General features: G+C 38.9%; 1 protein-coding gene across 4 annotated transcripts in view; it reads right to left on the bottom strand.

Moving 5' to 3' along the window:
• Positions 1-23543, bottom strand: part of Rgl1 (ral guanine nucleotide dissociation stimulator like 1) — a 246838-nt gene that overhangs the window by 80344 nt on the left and 142951 nt on the right. The window lies entirely within an intron of this gene.

Below are 23543 nucleotides of genomic sequence, written 5' to 3' on the forward strand. Positions count from 1 at the left end.
TTAGTTCCCTTATTGAAGATTAGATGGCTATAGGTCTGTGGGTTCATTTCTGGGTTTTCAATTCTATTCCATTGGTCCTGAGGTCTGCTCTTGTGCCAGTACCAAGCTGTTTTGATTACTATGGCTTTGTAGTAGAGTTTGAAAGTTGATACTGATATGCCTCCAGCACTGTTCTTTCAGTTAAGGACTGTTTTTGCTATTCAGGGTCGTTTATTGTGCCATATGAATTTTTGGATTGCCTTTTCTATTTCCTTGAAGAATGAGGTTGGAACCAACCCAGATGCCCCTCAGTAGATAAATGGATCAAAAAAATGTGGTATATATACACAATGGAATTCTATGCCTCCATCAGAAAGAATGACATTGCCCCATTTGTTAGGAAATGGAAAGACTTGGAAAAAAATTATATTTAGTGAAGTAAGCCAGGCCCAAAGAAACATAGGTCCCATAGTTTCCCTTATTTGCAATAACGAGTATATGTCTGAGACAAGCAGAAACAGTCAGATAAGTTGATGTTAGGCGAAATGAACCCCAAGATAAGGACTCAAATGTTTTTTCTTGCTTGCTATTGTTTCTAACATATTTATAAGATGATTTCCTTGTTGCTTTGTATGTTCCTCCCCCATGGTATAACATCTGCTTTCACTGTATTTGATGTTGGTATAATTTGTGGAGGGGAAGGGAAAAAACAAATTGTTTAAATAGGGATACAGGTGGACCCGTTGCAACAATGAGATGTACAAGATGTTATGTCAAAAAATGAACTTTATAACTTTGGCGGGAAGGCAGGGATGGGAAGGGGAAACAAAGGAGGAGGGACAATACTTGACAAGAAATGTACTCATTACCTTGTTCATGTAATTGTAACCCCTCTGTACGGTATTTTCACAATAAAAAAAACTTATTAATAAAAAAACCTACCAGGCAGTTTATCCTAAGTAGATTTTTTTGTATTAGATTTTCTCAGATATAAAAATAAAAGAAGAGAAAAAAATCTCTCTGATGATGTTAATTGGGATAATTGTGTTTACTAAACTGTATGTTCAGCTTTATCATAACCTGCTCTGTCAGAAGTTAAACAAATGGAAGGAAATTAACTAAGGTATTGCTTCCAGAAAGATTCAAGTGGTAGCTACCACTTTTAAACTAGTTTTGTCATCCTGTCTAATTGGTAATAAGAATTAATATTAGAATTCCAACTTATATAGTATATGTCTTCATTTCTTTAATGTTTTTAAAAACATTTGAAGAACCTCTTTTTCAGATCTAGCTCATGAAAAATACCAAATGTTTCTTTAGGGTTCTTAGGACTGTTGACTCAGATCAAGGCCTAATTACTATTTTTTCTTACTCTATACTAGTTTTAGAAGAAGTCCAGTGTCAAGTAATATCCATGTGTTTCCCAGAAAAATCTAGCTAACTTAAAGTAGAAACAGTAAGTGCAAAGGTATTTCAAACTCTAATTAGATTTTTAATTACTTGGTGCAGTATTGCTTTAAGTTCATGTTGTAAAACAGCAGTGCTAACAAAAGGTGCTGTGGTCAAGATTGGAGACTCCCAAGTTCATGAAAGGCAAAGACATTTCTTTATTGCAGCTTTTCTTAGCCCTTACAGTGCTAACGTGTCATTAAGGATATGGTGCATGACATTTCTAAATGAATTTCCCTTTATTCTTGAGCGTCTTTCAGCATTTTGGAGTGAACATACGTCAGAAAAATGTTGACTTGGTAAATCACTAAAATGTGCTTAAGATTTAATTATATTTACCACTTTCCACTTGAAGCAAAGAGAGACTGAGACATTATAAACTATTTTAATTTTTATATTCAAACATCCATTTCTCTTTGATCTCTTTCTTAATAGAACACTAAAATGAAAGTCTGTTTTATATTTTTTTTATTTGAACACTTCAAAAGAAGTGTTCAAAATAATTACCTGCTTATATATTATTAAAAAGTAACAGTTAAAAATATGTGTGTGTGCCAAGTGTTAACAACACAAGGAATAGCTTCTCTGGAGTTAGGGAATATTCAAGCTGGAATTCTAAATCAAGCTTCCTTATTTTGTGGTAATGCCTCCTTATTTTGTGATAATGATGGGGCTCCCTTACTCAACAATGTGAAATTTAACAAGTCTTCTTTTACTTTAAAATACAAACTCCACTCTAAAACTAAGTCTTTCTTATTGAAAGTAATGACTTCTTGAAAGAACTAATTTTTCACTAAGTATTTATGTGACCCAGAGAAAAATGCTTGTCAAAAGACCTGATGGAGTAGCTCCCTTTCCTGCCAGAAAACAGATCTGGCAGGAAGCCAGGGTTCTCCCTTGGGAATGGAATTATGTTTCTCATTAACCCAGTCGCTTCCCTTCAGCCATATTTTCATTCTTAAAAAAAAAAAAAACACAAACTCTCAATGTACATACATGATTCTCTTTCATGCTTTGATTCCTTGGTGTTTGTATCTAACAGAATGGCTAATGAAGTATGTTTAATATTTAGATTTTAAAACTCTGATCCAGGTGCCAGTGGTTCACACCTGTAATTCTGGCTACTCAGGAAGCTGAAACCTGAAGAATCAACAGTTTAAGGCCAGCCCACTAGACCCCATCTCCTAAATAAGCAGCAAAAAACAAGACGAGAGGCATGACTCAAATAGTCAGAGCACCTGCTGAGTAAGCATGAGACTCTGAGTTCAAACTCCAGTACCAGTTCCACCAAAAAAAAAAAAAGTCATTCTCTTCATGCAATGATTGAACACAATGACAAAATCATAAAAGGGCAAACAGATTTGTTGTTGTGCTAAAACTATTCTCCTAAAAAATAAATATTCAGATTTATGGTGTCAGAATGTTTGCTTTAATGTCATTTTCTATAAATTTACTAAAAACTCTACTGTCTATTTGCTTATTTGCAATGCCAGGAGGGAAACCAAAATTTTTAAGATGAGTTCTAATTTACCAAGAAGGATTTGAGACATTGCACAATTTTCAGAACAATATTTTTAAGTTATCTATTTACTACTGAAGTTATTTTGAGATGAAGTAGTATAGAAAACACACACACACACACACACACACACACACACACACACACACACACACACACACACACATACACACACCCTCTGACTGGAGAAACTAAAATGTTACAAGCTTCACTTTTAAAGCAAAAAATTCAATAGGTCTATAATCCTTTTAAGAGACTTTAGGACCCGTTTTTGTTTGTATTAGCTTAATAACTTTGAATTAAACTTGGAAAGAAAAGGGGAGGAGCTCTTGGCAGACAAACGTTTAATAACTCAGACTTAGGAAAGGAGACGTGGAGGGCTGCGGCTGCCCCGTGGGTTAGCACGCTAACAGGAAACAGCTCAATGTGGATTCAATCAGAGGCCATCGCCTTACTGACAAGATCATGATACCAAGGTCACAAGAACATTTCCTGACTGGTTCTTTCGGTCAATCTTCCTGTCATTAGAATTCAGTATTTTTAAAAACAAACAACAACAACCAAAAAAAGGTCTAACTCCTATGGGATAAATATCTACAATTCTGCCCAGGTGTCCTAGCTGTGCAATTTCAGAATTACCAATATTGTCACTAAGAGGAGAGAAAAAAGTATGAGAGATAGAATACACCATTTTTCTCATCTGTTTCAAGTCATAGATAAATATTCTTTCATTTTCTAAAAAATAACTCTTAATAACTCAAGTGTTTCAAATCTGGAGAAAAAAAATCTCCCCATCAAAATAATTCTTTCAGTCATCTGATGCTGGAACGGAGAAGGCTGGGGTCCTCCAAGGCTTGCCAGGCTGCATTGTGTCCATTCCTAGTCCCCTGGGCCTGGGTACCCGAGGAAACAGGGAGCACTGTGCAGTGGCCAACACCCCGCAAAAATACGAAAACCCAACTCCACATCTTACAGACGTCAAGGACATGCACATTGCTGTCCCTACCTTCGTCCCAAGCACCAACAGCATATTTTGTACTCTCTTTCCAACTGCCCTCCGCCTACTAACTATCCAGCAGCAAAGACACATAAGTATGAGAAATTCCATAAGCCAACTCACAAATACAATCTTCACATCTCCCCCTATTAACCAAATGCATATGTTCAATTTCCTGCCATGAAAAAACAAAACAAAACATGTTCTCAGTAAGCACCATGGATGCATGACCCGTGAAGGAGCATGTGGTGAGGCCAGCGCATCTGATTACTCAGGAGCTATGTACATTTTGGCCATTCCGTGACCTAAAGAAGATACACAATCAGATAGAGCTACCACTGCATTGTCTGAACTTCTACTTTAGGCATGAATCTACTTTTTGCTAGGTAAACATAGCAGAATAAAATTTTAATTTCAGATAAATTATTAAATAACAGAATAATTTAGGGGAGTGTAAGTATGTCCTGCTCAGTATTGGGGACCTAATTGTAGTTTTAAAACATTATGTCTTATTTATCTGAACTCAAAATATAAGTGAGATACATATATACATATTATTGATGACATACAGTACTGTAATATTAAATGGGGTGGGGGGGAGGGAGGAGTGCGGGGATGGTAAGGGGAAACAAAGGAGGAGGCAACAATGATAAGAAATGTACTCATTACCTTGCTCATGTAATTATTAACTCCTCTGTACGGTATTTTCACAATAAAAAAACTTATTAATGATAAAAAAGAGAGAGAGAGAGAATTTGAGGTATCTCTGGGGACATATCATTAGTATAATCCAACAGATAGTTGACACCTAAAACTAGGGAGAAGCATGTCAGTTGGAACTATGTACAGATTCCATCCACTAGAACAGATTGACTCTTCCAGGCAGAGTGTGCAGAAAAGGAAGAGTGGTAGACTGAGGATGGCATCTGAACAAGTAGCAGCCAGTTATGAGGATTTTAGGAGTAAAGAAAGCAAGCTCCAGAAGAGGCACCAGTGGATACAGCAAATTCACATGGCACCTAAGCTGTGGTGGCATTTCTGGGCAGAGAACCCAGAAGAAAGCATTGCCAGTTTCATATATATTCATATATATGTATATCTCCATATACACTTATGTATAAAATCTGTATACATATGCCAACATATGTGCCTTCCGTCTAATTATGCAAACATACCAAGGTCTTGCCAATGGAGCTGGCTTGGAGCACTTGCAAGCGCTAAGTGTATCCTCCTCAACTCCATGCTCAATGGCCTCATGTTAGCAGTGTGAATTCAACCGTGATGGAAACATCTACATGGTGGAAATTGGGAAATGCTATAAATCAAAACTTTTGCTTTATGAGCCTACTACTGCTTAAGAGTCCTCCTCAGTTGTTCCATGGGTAAGTTCAAGAGAGATCTGGGGCTGGGAAGGTGGCTCCGTGGTAGAGTGCTTGCCTTGCATGCATGAGTCCATGGGTTCAATTCCTCAGCACCACATAAGCAGAAAAAGCTGGAAGTGGTGCTGTGGCTCAGTGGTAGAGCCCTAGCCTTGAGCTGAAGAGCTGAGGGACAGTGCCCAGGCCCAGAGTTCAGGTCCCACAACTGACAAAAAAAAAGAGAGAGAGATCTTCATGCTAGTAAAACATATCTCAATGTAGCCAATCTAGTTGCAGTTTTGTTGCTACTATGATCCTATCATCTTATACAAGATGGAAAATTATGCCTCTGAATATGAAAAAGGGGAGAGGTGTAAAAAGAAGAGGCTTCAGCCTAAATATAATAAATGAAAAATTATAAAATTCTCGAGTTGACCTTGCTTGAAGTCACCCATTAGAACGAAGCCATACAACCATGTTTCTATGCTGAGTAAGTACCCTTAGTCTTCAGGAAAACACTAAGGGAGTTATAATAACAAACAAAGCAGTGTTTTATCAGACAGACTCCCAAACCCTCCCCCATCCTGTCTCAGCATGGTTTCCTAGATCACCCCCTGACTCCAGGAACCCTCCTAAGGAAACAGGAAGTTGTTTTTCCCTCTCCTGAAAAACAGTTGTATTCTTGGGGACTTGGTTCAACATTAATCCATAACAGACTTTCTTCTTTAGCACAAATCCCTATGTCTGAACATGTTGGTGAATGCTTGAAAGATTCCAAATCTTCCAGCAAGGAAATTTAAAAGTCAATCTATTGTCGGAGTTTGCAGAGTACCTTGTTCATCTTTATGACTATAAAATTCCAAATGTTAGCTGGACATGGCTGTGCATGCCTATAATCCAAAGCTCAAGAGAATGAGGTGGGAGGATTGAAAGATGGAAGCCAGCCTGCGCCACATAGCAAAGCCCTTTCTCAAGAGAAAGGGAGAGGGAGATGGAGGAAGGGAGGGAGGAAGGGGGAGGGAGGGAAAGGGAAAGAAAGAACTGCAAATGCTAAAATGTTAATAATGAAGATGCTACAACTTTATCTACGATTTATTTACATGTCTTGTTGTATTTTGTTCTTTGTTTTCTTGAGACAGGATCTTGCCATACTGCCCAGGCTAACCTCCTTCCTCAACATCTTCAGTACCTGGGACAGGTGACAGATGCTACCACTGCGTTTCCCCTGGCTTCCATTTCCAAGGTCAATTTAGTATAGCACCTAGGACAAAAGCTTAAGGTTTCATTATCTTGATCTGCTACCTCTTAAGAAAACTCATACTTTCTGAAGAGTTGCCTGGAGAGAGGAGAGACTGAGTTAAAATAGTCACTGTTAAGAGTTCCTAAATAACATTGCAAGTTGTTGTCCAGGGAAACTTCCAAAATCCACAACTCTCTTCTTTGTCTCTCAAAGACTCTGCTGTCCAAAGTCTGCCTACATTGAGGTCCTAGATCGACAGGTGCCCAGCTTTGTGGAATCCAGTCCATTTATTGTGCAGCCCAGCCAATATCTGTCTATAATGTCAGCAGGAAGTCGTGAGCTTCCTTTGACCTAATAATCTCTGTCAATGAATCCACCCATGAATGGAAAATGCTCCCCACAGCCCAGAGCTTTCCTAGCAAGTCATAAATCCCACAGACAGCGCCATGAGGCTGGCTCTCCTTGTGGGATAGGTAGCTGTTTTTCCACCCATCCTAGGATAGGGAAGGGGTAGTAACTGCCTGATGTTTCCAAACTTGAAAATGAAGTTTTAGTTAGATTCTTATTCTGCAAAGTCACTTATTAAGAAATCCTTCTCTCCTCCCCATTTTCCTAGGAGATTAGCTCACTTTTCAGCCAAGTAAATATTTCCCACTATTATTACAAGAATGATCAAGTATAAAAATCAAAGCTCCATTATCAAAAGTCAATAAAAATCTTTACTCCCAAGACTTCAGAATTCAAGTAATGATGTTTTCAAGCTTATTTCTTCTCCTCTCCAAAACTAAATATTAAAAGCCCGTGTGAACTCAAAAATTTAAATGCCAATGTAACTGAATTGTATACACAAAGCTCAGGGACACAAGGTCTTTGGCAAATGCCTTCCCAAACAGTTTGGCACAAGTAATTCCCAGTCTGTATGCTCACTAGGACTGGCTACTGAAAGAGCAAACAGGTAACTTTCAAGCACATTATTAGGTGATCAGTGTAGGGCAGGTGAGAAGTTTAGGTGTAAAGTTTAGTGCATGTTGACTACATTTCTCTGAGGATACACTGAAGTAAACTGGCATTTTTCTGAATTGGTTTATCCTCCTTATGAGCTGTAACTCAATTCTAGCAAAGCCGTCCTTCTGCCCTAAATGAAGAGCAAGAAATGAGAGAGATAACATGTATTATTGAGTACTCATGGAACCGATGTTCAAACCTTTAGGTCTAGGAATTGTCATCTCACTGGAGGAAAGTAGTATTAGAAAAAGTGAGGGGTCTCACCTATAGTTATCTAGCTATTAAGCATAAGCATCAAAAGCAGTGTATAAAATCAGCTCTGTTTTCCTATCTTGATATGTCGCATAAAAAAAACAAAGCAGTACAGTACTGGGTACTCCATTTCCATATTTGGAAACCCAAAACCCTTAGAATCCAACAGCCCTGGAACTGTACATCTCATAAGGCTGTTTTAAGAGATGAAATTACATAGTAGATGCAAATGTATACTGCAATGTTACAAGTTATTCAGCATTCCACAAATAAAATAAAATGTTATATATTATAATAAAACCTTTTCTTTTATTTTCTTTTCCTTACCCCAATTACTTTCACCAAAAGGTAGGTCTTATTACATCAAATGCTCTTTATGTTTAGCATCTTACCTCTGAACACTGAATTAAGTCTAACACTTAGGGTTCCAAATACTATTTTAGTGCTATTTTGGAGCCAAACAAAAATCTCTCTCATTATTGCAGTTTCTTACATAAATAAATAAAGTCTAAGACAGATAGGGGTTGGTGGTGTGGCTCAGTTGGTAGAACACCAGCCAATAAATAAAGCATCAGATACCAAATTCAAATTCCAATCTTGGAACAACAAAAGAAAATCTAAGAAAGACAAATGACTTTACTCGAAGACTGAAAAAAAATGTCAGTAGCAAAGTCAGTAGCTACAGTAAAAGCTATGCTCATTCAAAATAGGAATCCGTGGAGAGCAATAGTCTTCTGTTCTGATTTCCAGATTATCAATTAATTTGCCTAACTGCTACATTTAAGAATATTCTAGCCGGGCACCGGTGGCTCATACCTATAATCTTAACTACTCAGGAGGCTGAGATCTGAGGATCATGGTTCAAAGCCAGCCCAGGCCTGAAAGACCATGAGACTCTTACCTCCAATAAACTACTAGAAAACCAGAAGTGGTGCTGTGGCTCAAGCAGTAGAGAGCTCACCTTGAGCTGAAGAGCGCAGGGATAGTACCCAAGCCCAGAGTTCAAGCCCCACGACTAACCGAAACAAAAAAAAAAGAATATTCTGTAGTCAGAAGAGGGTCCCCTTCTATTTTTATATAGGGAAATGAAAACAGAATGATAATATAACTGATAATAGGATACAGACAGATAAAGAAGCAGGCTTATAAACGACTCTCTAAAAAATAAAAAAACAGAATTACAGAAATGGCTGACAGCTAGCAAAAATTAGCTAAAACAGATCCAATTTCTCCAAACAAACAGAAATTGATAAAGTACTCATTCCACAAAATATTCATGGTCAAAATATATGTGTAAAAAGACATGTATGCCAATTGTAAAGAAAACATGTATCCTTATAACAATATGCTTTCATCATTCCTTCCCATGACTTTTGACTTTGATGTGAGTCAATAAAAGCAGTAATCAGAAAGATAAAATAAAAGGACTGGAACTCTATAAAGGAAACAAAGGCTTTCTAATGTTTAAAATCTAATAGTACAGATTATAATGTGAATTGCTTTCAATTCATTACTAGTATGTTTGCCATACATGTCAAGTAAATAAGCAGAAGCCTTAAAAAATTGGTTCTGAGAACAAGAAGATAAGATTTCTTGCAACCCTGGATTCAGTGCTAAGGATGGCAGGCAGGAAAGAAAACATAGCAAGAAAAGAAAACATAGCAAGGAACTAGATTTTGTTCCTGGTTCCAAATCAATTAATTATCAAATTCTTGCTAGTGCTTCCTGTGTATTTCAACTATGGGTTAGTATACTCTTAAATTTGGTTGGGTTTTTGTTTGTTTGATCCTAAAAACCATTGACTATATTAATTTGGCAAATATTTAAGTCCTTCTTATGCAGCTGCTAGAAGCCATAGATATAACAAAGACAGACAAAAAAGAGATCACCCAGGTAGGTGTATTACCTCTATAATTAACTAAGTAAGCAAATTCATGAGCCAATAACTGACTAGCTTACACTAATGGGGCCCAATCTCTTAGAAAGACAGTCTTCAAGCTACCTTAGCCTAAGAGTTGTATGCTCCTATGCTAGAAATACCATAGAGAGAGATACAGTATTCTGATTTCATTACTATATGCACATATAGAAAGATTATAATAAGACCAATTCCTTCTAATATCCTGTGTTAAGTATCAGCTGTAGATGGGATCATTTACCAGGTGGGTAGAATCTACTTCCTCAGCCATAGTTTCCTTTTGATAACTCCCTGATAACTTACCAATGAGGTAAGTTTGTAAACATCAAATCAAACTTGCTCTTAAGTGAAGGTACAAAGATAACAAATCATACAACTCATTCAGAAAACAGTTCTAAAGTTTTAGTTATAGTAGTTTGAATTCCTGAGTAAAAAAAATATTTTAACACTACTCTTTTTGTGTAAAGTATCACCAGGAAGCAATACATACGTAAAGACTTAATTATCTATCCCCCTGAATACAATAACAAGTCTTCAAGAGACTGGGGTCCTGGGTAAAAGCACTGACTCCTGAGCCCTTGTTCCAATAATTCTGATAAGAAGGCCTAAAATAAAGTCCAGGGATCTGCATTTAACCAGCATCTTAGGTAATTTTAAACGTAAAAGAGCCACTAGCATTTGAGAAATACTGTCAAGAGCACAAAAACAAAAATGAATAAGGCTTATTGATGGATTTATCCATTAGTAAAAAGCTGCTTAATTAACATAAACTTAGTCAACTGATCTCTCAGTCTTAGTTTCCTCACCTATAAACTAAAATCTTTACTTCCTTAACTCACCTTTATGACTTTTGTAAAATGTGGGATATACTTTGAAGTATTTGAGATAAAAAAAAACTACATAATAAGTAAAGGTATTGCTAACACTCCTGTTCATGATCAAGAAAACCCTGCAAACTTTTCTGGTTTATGTAATGAAATCCAACAGGTTTTCTTGCAAAAATTGAAGGAATTAAGATTAACCTTTAGAGTGTGCCTCTGCCCTCACTACTCTTCTAGCTGGCTGTGGGTTCTATGGAAATGTTTCAATACTTCTGTTGTCCCTAGATTTCTCCAGGCACTGTGGATACCTCCTTAGAAATGTCTGCCATGAACATAATTTCTTAAGAATAACAGTAACAGTGGGTATATGCCTGTAATCCTAGCTACTAGGAAAAGAGAGATTAAGAGGATTGTGGTTCAAGGAAAATGTGCAAAAGTTAGTCCAGCAGCTGGACATGGTGGTATGTGCTTATCATCACAACTACATGGAAGGCTAAGATCAGGTGGATGACAATTCCAGGCCACTCAAGGCACAAAGTTGAGCCAGGCACCAGAGGCTCACGCCTATAATCTTAGCTACTCAGGAGGCTGAGATCTGAGGATCTCAGTTCAAAGCCAGCCCCAGCAGGAAACTCCATGAAACTCTTATCTCCAATAAACCACCAGAAAACCGGAAGTATCGCTGTAGCTCAAGTGGTAGAGCACTAGCCTTGAGCTGAAGAGTGCAGGGACAGCCCTCAGACCCAGAGTTCAAGCCCCATGACCGACAAAAATAAAATAAAAAATTTTTTAAAAGTTGGCAAGACCCTATTTCAACCAAGAAATGCGTGCTTGCCATCCCAATTTAAACAGGATTATGCTGCAAGCTGGCCTGGTGAAAAAGGAAATCCTACCTCAAAACAAACACAAGCTTGGCACACTGATGACTCACGCCTGTCATCCTAGCTACTCAGGAGGCTGAGATCTGAGAATCTCAGTTCAAAGTCAGCCCAGGCAGGAACATCTATGAGACTCTTATCTCCAATAAACCAGAAGTGACACTGTGGCTCAAGTGGTAGAGTGCTAGCCTTGAGGTGAAGAGTTCAGGGATAGCTCCCAGGCCCAGAGTTCAAGACCCACAACCAACAAAAAACAAAACAAAAGTTAAAAAAAAAAAAAAAAAAAAAAAACAGAACAAAAAGGGATTAAAGGTATGGCTCAAGTGGGATAGTGAGATATAATACCTGCCTTGCAAAAACAAAGCCCTGAGTTCAAATCCCAGTATCACCAAAATAATTAAGAATAATGATAATCATTATAAATTTTAAGTTTTGTATATAACTCAAAATAACCTTATTCTATAGCTACGAAATGGAATGGTCCAAAGAGGCCAAGTGGCTTGTTCTAAGTTATGCAGCTGTGAAGCAGAAAACAAGGACTCAAATTTAAGTGTCTGGACCCAGAGTAAGACTCACAACTTTATCTCATCTCTCCTAAAGTTCTCCTGAAAATTTACAGACCCATTACCAGTTCCTCAATTCAATGTCGGTCTGTTCTGGTCTTCTTCCTCATTCCCATTGTCTCTGCTTTAATTTAGATTACATGCATAATAAGGAATGGGAATGCATAATAAGCACCTAACTAGTCTCATTTGCCACTTCAACCAGTGATTGGTAATCAAAATGTTCTTTCCAAAGCACAAATCCTTCTTTAGGATAAAGTCCAGGTACCTACAAAATATAAAGATACCTATTGGCAATTCATTTCAGGCACATTCTCAACAAAAATGGGTGTGTAGATGCACTAAAAGACGTGGACGAGCAAACTGCAGCTTTACTCAGAACAACAAAACTCTTTCCACATTTTGTTGGTATACTTACAGGATTTTCCACTAGACTACTCTTATTTATAGGAGTCCTATATCTATAGCAGACACATTTCAATACCCCCAGGGATGCCTGACACCAAAGACAGTAGTGAACTTTGTCATTTAATGACTTCCATCATAACTAAGTACTTGTGAAGCAGCCAGACCTTTTGCAGTATCAAGTGCAGCCACTAAAGAGATACAAAATTGCTTTGCAATTTCATAAATAGAAGAATCATACTTACCATAGATCTTAGCAACCTCAGCATACTTTTTATTCTTGCTTTATTGAGGAGAATTTTGCCTTTTCATTTAAAGGAAGTGTGTTATAGCTTCTCTTTGGCACATCCAATCACCTAGCATCACTACACTTAAGTTTGGGGACAATGAGGGTTACTTGACCACAGGCACTGCAACATGACAGTCAATCTGATAACAGAATGGCTACTAAGCGGCTACTGGGTGGTATTATAGATTGGGTCTTGAATGCCTCCTAAAGGTCCCTATGTTGAAAGCTTGGTCCTCAGAAACAGAAATCTGATTAACACACAGTAGGGAACATTATATAGCATGGATTCTCTGGCTAGAGACCTTATGCTGGCCAAAATGGCACACGACTTAAACCTAGGAATTGTTTATTTCTAGAATTTTCCATATAATATTTTCTGACCAGGAAGGGCCATGGATCACTGAAACCACAGAAAATAAAAGTGAGGATAATGAGGAACTACTGTTTTTCCTGGGGAATTGAGACTAATTACAAATCTGGAGACAAAAAGGTTGGTATATTTGTATCTCTAGAAATTTGTCTATAACCATATCAGTAATAAACACTTCATAAATAGCAATTGAATAAATAGTTTTATGAGGTTCTAAATAGTGATATTATGTTCCCTAAAAATAGCAATTGAATAAATAGTTTTATGAAGTTCTAAATAGTGATATTATGTTCCCTAAATTATCTCCAATTGGTTTGTCCAAATTCAGTTAAATAAAACACTATACACAAGTAAGACGTCTAGATATGATGCTTGCTCATTATCTCCTAGTGACTAAAATAAATACCCTTTTGGGGCTGGGAAGGGGGCTCGGTGGTAGAGTGCTTGCCTTGCATGCATGAGGCTCTGAGTTTGATTCTTTAGCACCACATAAGTAGAAAAAACAGGAAGTGGCTCAAGTAGTAGAGAGCTAACCTTGAGCTGAAGAGCTGAGGGACAGTGCCCAGGCCCAGAGTTCAGGTCCCAGGACTAGCCCCCCTAAAAAAAATACCCTTTTAAACTGTTCTTATGGTACCCATAGTGATCCTTTTAAAACAAATCAGAAGCCTGTGCTGGTGGTGCACACCTGTAACACTAGCTACTTGGGAAATTGAGATCAAGAGGACTGAGGTTCTGGCCAGCCTAGGCAGAAAAGTCCACGAGACTCTATCTCAATAGAAAGAAGCGGGATTGGATGGCCCTTGCCTCCAGCTACAACAGAAAGCCTAAAACAGGTATACTCCTAAACAGGAAGTGAGGCCCTATCTCAAAATAACCAGTGTAAAGCAGAAGTGGAGATGTGGTTCAGCAGTAGAGGGCCCGTTTAGGATACACAGGCCCCTGATCCCAGCAGTCCAAAACACACACAAGCATGAACACAAACACACACAAGTCAGGATCCGCACAATGTTGGGGTCAGTACAGTGATTCATACCTCTAATCCCATCTACTCAGAAGATAAAGCTAAGGCAATTATAGTTTGAGGCCTGGGCAAAAAGTCAGTAAGGCTATCTCCACAAGTGATCCAAGCATGGTGGCTCACAACCATGCCTATAATGCAAGCTAATCAGAAGACAAAAGGCAGGAAGATCATGGTTCAAAGCTAGCCCAGGCAATAAGAACAAGACCCTATCTGAACAAATGCTAAAGGACTCGGGGTATGACTCAAATGATAAAGCACAAGCACAGGGGCCCTGAGTCCATGCCCCAGTACTGCCAAAATAATAAGGGTAACTTAAACAATAAAATAACAAAAATCATGTCAGGTCACCTCCCTCCTCAAAACCTCCCACTGACTTCTCAGCACAGTTGGAAATAGCAGTGGCCTTACCGATTATGTGGCCATTCTGCCTATGGCCTTGAACTCACCACCCAAACCATTTCCTTCCCCCACCATACTGGCCTTCACGCAGTTCTTTAAACAGGCAGGCTCACTCCCACCTATAGATCTCTGCGTTTGTTCCTGCTGTCTAAAATGCTGTTGGATCCCATCATGTTCTCATGGTTGCTCCCTTGTTTGGGTCTTACGAGCAGGCAGTGCCTCCTCATACAAACCCCTATAGCATCACTAGCCACACCACTCATCTCCTGCCACACTGAGCACATGTCTAGGTTAACTCCTTCATAGCAGTAACCTGTTCATGTTCTGCTGTCTGTGGTGCCTTTATCTGTCCTGTTCAGGGTTCTATGCCTGGTGCACAGGTGGGCCATACAATGTGGCTCAGCAGATGTTTATGGTACTGAATAGAAGTAGTGTAATTACACTGCATATTGTGGGGAGAGGGCTGTTTGGTTTTATTTTATTTTGGTTGTTTTAGGTGTGTGTCAGTACTGGGGCTTGAACTCAGGGCCTGGGCACTCTCCCTTAGTTTTGTCACTCAGGCCTGATAGTCTACCACTTGAGCTCCACTTCCAACTTCACAAATATTCCTGCCCAAGCTAGTTTAAACCCATGATGCTCAGATCTCAGCCTCTGGAGGTGTAAGCCACTGGCTGACATTGCTTTCAAATATTCCTTAAAAGTATATGAAAGAATGATGGAAAGGGTGATGTTTATCAAGGCACACTGTACTCATAATCTGACTTGTTGAACTGAAACTCCTTTATACAACTACTTAAAAACTGTAAAAGTCATATGAAACTCCATTTCCCCCTGAAAAACATAAAAATGTTTCCTTCTGAGCTAATAGTCTTAGGTAAACAAAGTTAACCAGTGCAATCTCTTCACAGCAACTGAGAACTAAATTTATTAAACTGAGAACTAATTTATTAAACTGATTGCTCTGAGCTTTTCTGGATGACAATCTGTTCTATATTTGGTTATCATGATTGTAAAAGTTACTGAAAATCATAAGATGCTTTTACTCTCCAGAACTCCTTTCCCATCAAGATTGAGATTCTGAATCAAGCTACAAATCACACAACAGCCTCTCATTTGCTGTGGTACACATTGCACTTATTGTTCTAGCAGCTGTAAATGCCTTTGAGCCAATTGCTTGACTTAAAAACAGGGTGGGAATGTGCATTGGTTTGACTTCTTACAATTCCAAGTGGGAGTATCAGATAAATGAATGAATGGGCTAATCAACCAGCTACGTGATCTACGTGTAAATACATTGCAAGAAATCTACTCATGAGGCATTGAACTACGCATTATCTTCCAACACTCTGTTCATGAAAAATGCCAAGCAAACGAAGTCAGAATGTCCTTTTGATTGTCCTTTTCCTCGTGCCAAGGTCTAAACCTTGAACATGAAGAATACTATCTTACTATCTTGGTCTCTGAATTTATAATATGTTTTCATGACTGAACTGGTATCCTAACATCTTAGAACATTTGTTTGCTCTTTACAATAAGGCCCAATCATTACACATGGCATGAAATGTTTGTGGCTGAAGGTCTACTATGGCCCCTCTTAGCCACAAATCCTACTTGCATTCATTGATTGGCTCAGAAATATTTATGTAGCTACTATTGTTTAAAGTACTATTATGGACAGGAAAAAAAAAAGATGGCCTTCCTGCTATGATTTAGATGTAGTTTGCCTCCAAATCTTTATGCATGAGAAGGTAGGCCCTCAGTGTGGTATGTAAAGACAAGATGGGACCTTAAAGAGGGACCTTAATGGGATGTCCTTAACTCACTGGGGTCATGCTCTTGGAAAAGACTGAGGTCATGTTTGTGGGACACTGAGTTGTCCCTATGAGAATGAATTGTTAAATAGGCTTGGCCCTTCCCTTCTAGCTTTCTGTCTTGCCATGATGTCCTCATAAAGATGAGTTGAAGTTCATGCCTGAACCTCCAGAATTGTGAACCCAATAAACTCCTTTTCTCTATAAAGTACCCAGCTTCAGGTATTTCATTACAGCATCAGAAAATGGACCAACATATTCCAGACACTACTATAGAAAGCTAACATTCAAACAAAGACAAGTATTGGATAAATTAGCCATTAGTTGTCTAATGGCAGTAGAGTTTAATGTCCCCCCAAAAAAATCAAAACAGAAAATGAGGGATCAGGATTTGAATCGTAAAAATCAAAGTTTCATTGGACAAACTTATAATAATGAATAAATGTTCAAGTAAATAGTAAGACAGAACATTTCAAATAAAGTTATTACTTTTGCACATTCCCCAAGGTGACTTGGAAAGCTGGAAAGATAGACAAAAGGTGATGTGGCCCAAGGACAGAGAATCAGGGAAGAGTGGCAGAAGATAAACTTAGTGGGAGAATTTGATCTTATTATCAGCAGAACACCAGTCAAAGGCATTTAGCAGGAGATTATATCACAATCAATACAGAGGTCAATGTGAATATATAACGACAAGACCAGGCCTATACTCAAACCATGTCTAACCCATAGCACCAATAAGAAATAGCTACCTCACATGACTAAAACTATCAAAGTCAAATTTTTTAGATTTTATATGAACATGCCAGTGATCACAGGACTATGAGAAAGTATAACTGTCTAACTCAAGCAAAACACAGGCTTCTCTTGCCCAAGAGTTGTAATGGTCATGTTACCAGCAATAATTACATGTTTGTATTTTCAAATAGGAATTCTCCTCTGCCATTAAAAAAAAAAAAAAGTTGCAACATTTCCCTTTCCAGGAATGTGATTTAACTTAATAGCTAAGCTAATAATCACGAGCCGCTTATTTGGTGCAAACAAAGAAAGCACTGTCTCTGCAAGTGGGCACAATGGTCCTGGATATGAGGTGGATTTCAGGGTCTGTTGAGAGTGATCATTCTGTTCTGTAACCCACCGGGGCTGCGTGACAGCATTACATAACTGCATAACTCCATAATGCCTTGTCGTTCTAATTGAAGCGGAGAGGCCTGCCTTTACTTCCAAAAGCTTTCCCCCTCACTCCCACAGCCTGTTAAAGATCCCACATTATACTGAGCCTCTGAAATCATATACACAGCTATGGTAGTCAGTGTAAATAATGAAAGGTGAAGAGGGGAGAAAATGTTTGCTTGTTTTCCCCAAAAGGAGCAAGCAACTATGAGAGAGAATATTAAAAGAAGGCAGGCTGGACATACTACATTGAACTCCTCTGCTTTTAGCTCTGCCTTCATCGAGGAAAACATCGAACACTTTTCAAATTTTTCTCAGTTGAGACTTGATATGTACCCAATGGTCATTCAGAAGCATTTACTGATTCATTTTGCCAGAAAGTTATGAGAGGCACAAACAAGCTACCAATAGCATACAGAAAGGCGTTGCCAGTCTGTATGCAAAACCAGCAAGAGTTAAGTGATTAAGTTTAGCCACCAAATATTTCCCTGTAGCTCGGGTATCTCGGAGAATAGGACAGAAGGAGCTTATACCTTCTCCATGCCTTCAAGTAGATCTGAAAGACCACTGTCCAGGGTGAAAATAAGGTTGAGAAAATAAAGTCTAAAGAACCATTACACTAGCTGGGTGGTAGTGGCTCACACCTGTAATCCTAGTTACTCAGGAGGCTGAGATCTGAGGATCGCGGTTCAAAGCCAGCCGGGGCAGGAAAGTCCATGAGACTCTTATTGCTAATAAACCACTTGAAAATCGAAAGTGGTGCTGTGGCTCAAGCGGTAGAGAGCTCACCTTGAGCTGAAGAGCGCAGGGACAGCGACCAAGCCAGAGTTCAAGCCCCATGACCAACCAAAAAAGAAAGAAAGAAAGAAAGAAAAAAGAAAGGAAGAAAGAAAGAAGCATTACATTGAAGTGGCGTAATAGAAATTTTTCATGAGGGAAATTAATGTTCAATAGAGGAATTATTTCCCCAAGAAGGGATCCTTTAGACACCGACATCTTTAAAACTTCATTTCTTTTGATGGAATTGTTTCCAAAGTGCTCTTTTACTGCCTTCAAAGTAGTGACTAATCCTTCATCCAAAGCTCTAAAGACCACCAATCACTATAAGGCAATGCCGTATCTGTCCCAAGATAGACAGACATAGACGTGCTTATTGTAAAAGAAAAAAAATCCCATCTACCCCCACATACTTTTCTGGTTCTTTTGCTTAGCAGTTAATCTTCATCTCTTTTTTACATGCATTTATAGAACTAACCTTTACAGTGTCTTTCATCTGCTAGCTGCTATTCTAGACTTGGAAAACAGAGGTGAAGTATGTCCATATGTAACCTAAATTCTAATGCAGGAAACAGCCCATCAAAATGAAGCAATCAATGAATGAACATGAGGATATGTGTCACGGTGATGTTAAGGAGCATGATGAGGAAAGGAAAGAATTATTCCAGAGTGGGTAAGGATTACAATTTAAATGAGTGGTTAGAGAGTCCTTCACCAAGGTGCTTTACATTAGGTTTCTCAGGCACTATAAGCAGTGTATGTGCTTCTACACTCTCCACTCTTCAAAGTTGCTACTTTGAACTACTAAGAACTTCATTCTGACTCTAGGTAAGTCACTTGCTTTGTTCCACAGTAAGAGCTGGCCTGGTGATCATGAAGAGTCATGGCTTCCTTCCTGCTCTTTGCCAGGAAATGGAACCTGCTTGGGCTACTCAGGGAACTTCTTTTTGTTTTTGTTTTTGTGTCCGTGGCTCATGCCTGTAATCCTATCTACTAGGGAGACTAAGATCTGAGGATTGTGGTTTAAAGTTAGCCCACGCAGGAAACCAATTAATTACCAAAAAGCCAGAAATAGAGCTGTGACTCAAAGTGGTAGAGCACTAGCCTTAAGCACAAAAGATCAGAGACAGCAACCAAGGCCCCAGTTCAAGTCCCAAGACTGGCACAAAAAAAAGAAAAAAGAAAAAAAAAGTCTCATGGACTTTCCTGAGCAGGCTAACTTTGAGCCACAAGTGCCCAGCTTCATGCTAAGTTGTTAAATATGCTAAAATAAACCAAGAATGCCCAAAAGTCAGAGGATATTTCTTGTTTTTAGAGTACATAGACTCTTCGACAGCTCAAAACTTTGCCTCATTGCAGTACAGCACAGGGAGGCCAGTCGGTCTCTGCTCCCTTCCTGACTCCTGCTCTCTGCCTTCCTTCCTTAAACTGTGACATGGCTCAAGCTGGGCTCTCAACTCTCTTCCATCTTCCATGTTTTTCATATCATTCATCCGTATCTCTTCTCCTCTGGAAGCGGTTCCCACGCAGTATGTCTAAAATTCAAATCGTTGAATAGCTACCATCCCACAGCACAAGGAAAGCCTTTTCAAGAATGCCTGTCTGCTAATAATACCACTATGTTCTTAGTTCAGCTACACCCAAAGCCTTAGAATTATTATCTTCAACATCTTCTTGCTGCATCAGCTGTCACAATTATCAATGCTCCTGTTTCTGTTTTCATCTACTCTGCTGATATGAGGAAATAAGATATTTACTTCAGACATAATGAACAATGATTACTGAAGGGTTTATAGAAACCTTGAGGGGGAGTGCTGATGTCCCCACACAGCTATTAGCCATGTATGGAAAACCCTACACAAGCAATGTATTTTTAAATAACTATGAACGTTATCTAACAGTAAAGAGGTTTCAAGAGAGAGGGAACAATTATTTCAAAAATAAAATGAAATAAAGTTTCTGAACAAATCAAAGTACTTGGAAGGGGTTTGTGTTCTAAATGCTCATACACAGGGATCTTGGTCTCAATGACACCCTTGTATTTACAAAGTTAACCTGCTTCATACAGTTCATTATAGTAGCAGAGCACTGACTAACACAGTGATTGTCCAGGTTTTCTAATAAGACATAGGAAGAAGGCCCCATAATTAAAGCTGTATGTATGTTTACATATCCAAATGTAAATGCATTAATAGGAAAGTTAGCAATCATAACAAACCAAGTCTTACATGTTAATATCAAGTAAAAGGACATTTTTCAACAATTCCAGGACAGAGCATAAGGAAAAGAATGGTTCGCTACAGATAGGTGGGGTTAAGGTTTGTAAGGGAATAGGTTTGTTAACTGATAACAAAAAGAAAGCAGAACTACTTCACCCCTCTTATGGTTCTATCTTACCTATCAACGAACAAGACCTTTGAACTGGAAAAGGAAGGAAGGACCAACATAGTGAACAGGAAACTAAAGCTGAACTTAGATCATTAAAAAAAAAAAAAGTAGGGCTGGGAAGGTGGCTCAGTGGTAGAGTGCTTGCCTCACATGCATGAGGCCCTGGGTTTCGATTCCTCAGCACCACATAAGCAGAAAAAGCCGGAAGTGGCACTGTGGCTCAAGTGGTAGAGTGCTAGCCTTGAGCTGAAGAGGTGAGGGACAGTGCCCAGGCCCAGAGTTCAGGCCCAAGGACCAACAACAACAACAAAAAAGTACTTGGTCCTTTAAGTGATTTTGTGCCTCTAGAGACATATATCTGGGAAGGGCACAGAAAGCACCAGCAGAAGTGACCATAGCAATGATTAATGGAACCTTCACAGAAGCAAAGTCAAAGGGGTGTCTAAGGATGGCTACAAGAAAGAAAAAGTAACAAACTTTCAGACAGGACTTAAGGTAGACTAGACATAATAGATAGCATTTCTGCCAACTGCTGCCAAAATTCCAAATATGATATGCTAGTGATGACCACTAAGTATATGAAATCACTGTGAAAATCACAATCATATCCAACTTTTCTTCCTTTTCTGACCAGGCACAGGCCCCGTGGAATGCTACAGATGTGAGGCTAACAGACTTCAACCAACCATTCCACCATCTCCTTTCTTGCATCACTGTTGACAGGGATGGAGGTCTATAAGTTGAATGTTAAGGAGTCAATTAGATTTATATCCAAATCAGATTGTCAAAGCATGCTGAGTGATGAGGACATGTTAATTGGTGACTATTACAGAGAGAGGAAATATACCTAGCAACCTAGAACCTCCCTAGAATCTCATTTTATTAAGTTGAAAGTTATAGCCCACAAGTTGGTTTGCAAAATAAGAATTTAAGAAGGCTACAGAAGCTGGGGAAAATACTAAAATAATTAAATTTAGCAAAAACTAAATACTTTCTATAGTTAGATTCTATAAAAAGTTATAGATCTTATAACATTTTATAAATTCTCTTAGCACAAGGTTAGTGAGACAGTTCAATGAGACGATACAATCCTACTTTTAAAAAGTCTTTGCTGAATTTAAGACTTGAATTTACAAAGAGACCTATCTTAAGTTTCATACAAAACACAGTTAGCAGCTAGACCTATTTTAAATTGCCAATGTTTGGTCCATTTTAACTTAGAAAATGGTGATTTCATACACTTCTACCTACAAGTTACAAGTGGTATACAAAGTCCAAATTACTTGGGAGTGCAGAGAGAGGGCACTGCGCACCTTTTGGGAGAAATGGGAGGAATTCATGGAAGCAGCAGAATGCGAGCTGGACCTGAGTGATAGGTGGGATGTAAACAGAAGGACATTTGGGGAAAGGAGGCCAATTTAGGCATTGGCAACAGGGAGAAACAAGACCCTTAAGACAGGAAAGAAACCTGGCTAGCCACAGTGCACCGTAGGCAACTGAGTCATAGGAAGAAAGCACACCAGCAAGGAGGATTGGAACTCAAGGCTAATGAAGTCAGTGTTCAGACATTCTGAGATTTATCCAACAAAGGCCAGAGACAGCATGTGGCATATAATCAATGTTCAAATTTGAGTGAAAAAGTGATTGAAAAAAATGAGTGAAGTGGTCAACCTAATCTAGCTCCCAACTGCCAAGCTAGTCTGTCCTTAGGGTTTCTATTTTATTTTTCCATCCCATGAAAAGCCTTGTAGGTTGTTTAGTGTAACACCCTCAAAAATTCTGGGTGACTACCAACAGAGCTGGAAATTCTCAAGCCAAGTAGAGGTCAAAGGCTGCCGCCCAGCCCTCTCTCAAGACCTAGGGGAATCTAATTCACCAGGGCGAAATCTCCGAAGAAGACTTCGTTCGGTTCAATGACTCTTAAATGTTTTGCTTTGGGATTCTTTCCTAAGAACAGATGTCATCCAAGTCTACAAGTTTCAGAAACAAATGTTTGGTGGCTTTTGTGGGCAATTGTGTTTTTTTTTTTTTTTAAAAAAAAAGCATGTCTAAGGTATAATTTTAAAGAATCTGGCTCCAGGGGGGGAAAAAAAAGTTTAAGTATTAGTCACATGTTTCACATTTCTTGCTCTTTCCTGCCAGTTTTTTGTAATTAAGAAAGGAAAAATGGGTCAGCCCAAAAGAATTTTTACAACTGTCAGAATAAACACAGAGCCATGTAATGCCATAAACTTCAATGTTTGTGTCTTCCCCCTCTTCTCACTATGTTTTTTTAGTATTCCTTCTTCAGAACCCAGCCAGAAGCACAGGCTGGTGACTGCCTTAGGTCTTTGTACAGTAAGGACATCTTTCCTGCCAGGCTGGGACAAGGCAGATGTGATGTGGATACAATATAGGCCTCTTCTGATTTCAATAGGACACTGTGGAGAGGATCCGAGTGTCACAGGCATCCCTGTTCAGCCCTGTGGGACTCCAAAGTCGCTAAGAAACCACCATGCTTCTTAGAAAGCATTGCTATCCATGAGACCATTTTGAAAAAGTCTTCAAGAAGCAAATAATGGCACAAATGTCACTCTTGGCCTCCAGGGGTGCTTTAGTGTAGAACATACAGCTCCTGCCTGAAGTAGGCAGCCATCATTAATTCCCCCTTCAACTCCAGCAGTCTCCTGAGTGGCTGCTGATTTTATGATGAGCACCCATGTTGGGGTTAGTGAGAAGGTTCCATGACTGGCTTTTACCCGCCAGACTTAAAGGTTGTGTTATATTGCTAGTTCCATGCCTTCTCACGGAGCTGACCAGGCCTCTTGGCAGTGCTTCATGTTAAATAAACACACCACCCCAGAATACTGACTTTTAAACATTTTAATTATGATTCACAGCAAAAAGAAAAAAAAAACATTTTACATGGGGCCCAGTCCATGCACACATATG

Source organism: Dipodomys merriami, unplaced genomic scaffold, assembly GCF_024711535.1.
Source record: "Dipodomys merriami isolate MVZ:Mamm:240054 unplaced genomic scaffold, mDipMer1.0.p SCAF_24, whole genome shotgun sequence".
Lineage (NCBI taxonomy): Eukaryota > Metazoa > Chordata > Mammalia > Rodentia > Heteromyidae > Dipodomys > Dipodomys merriami.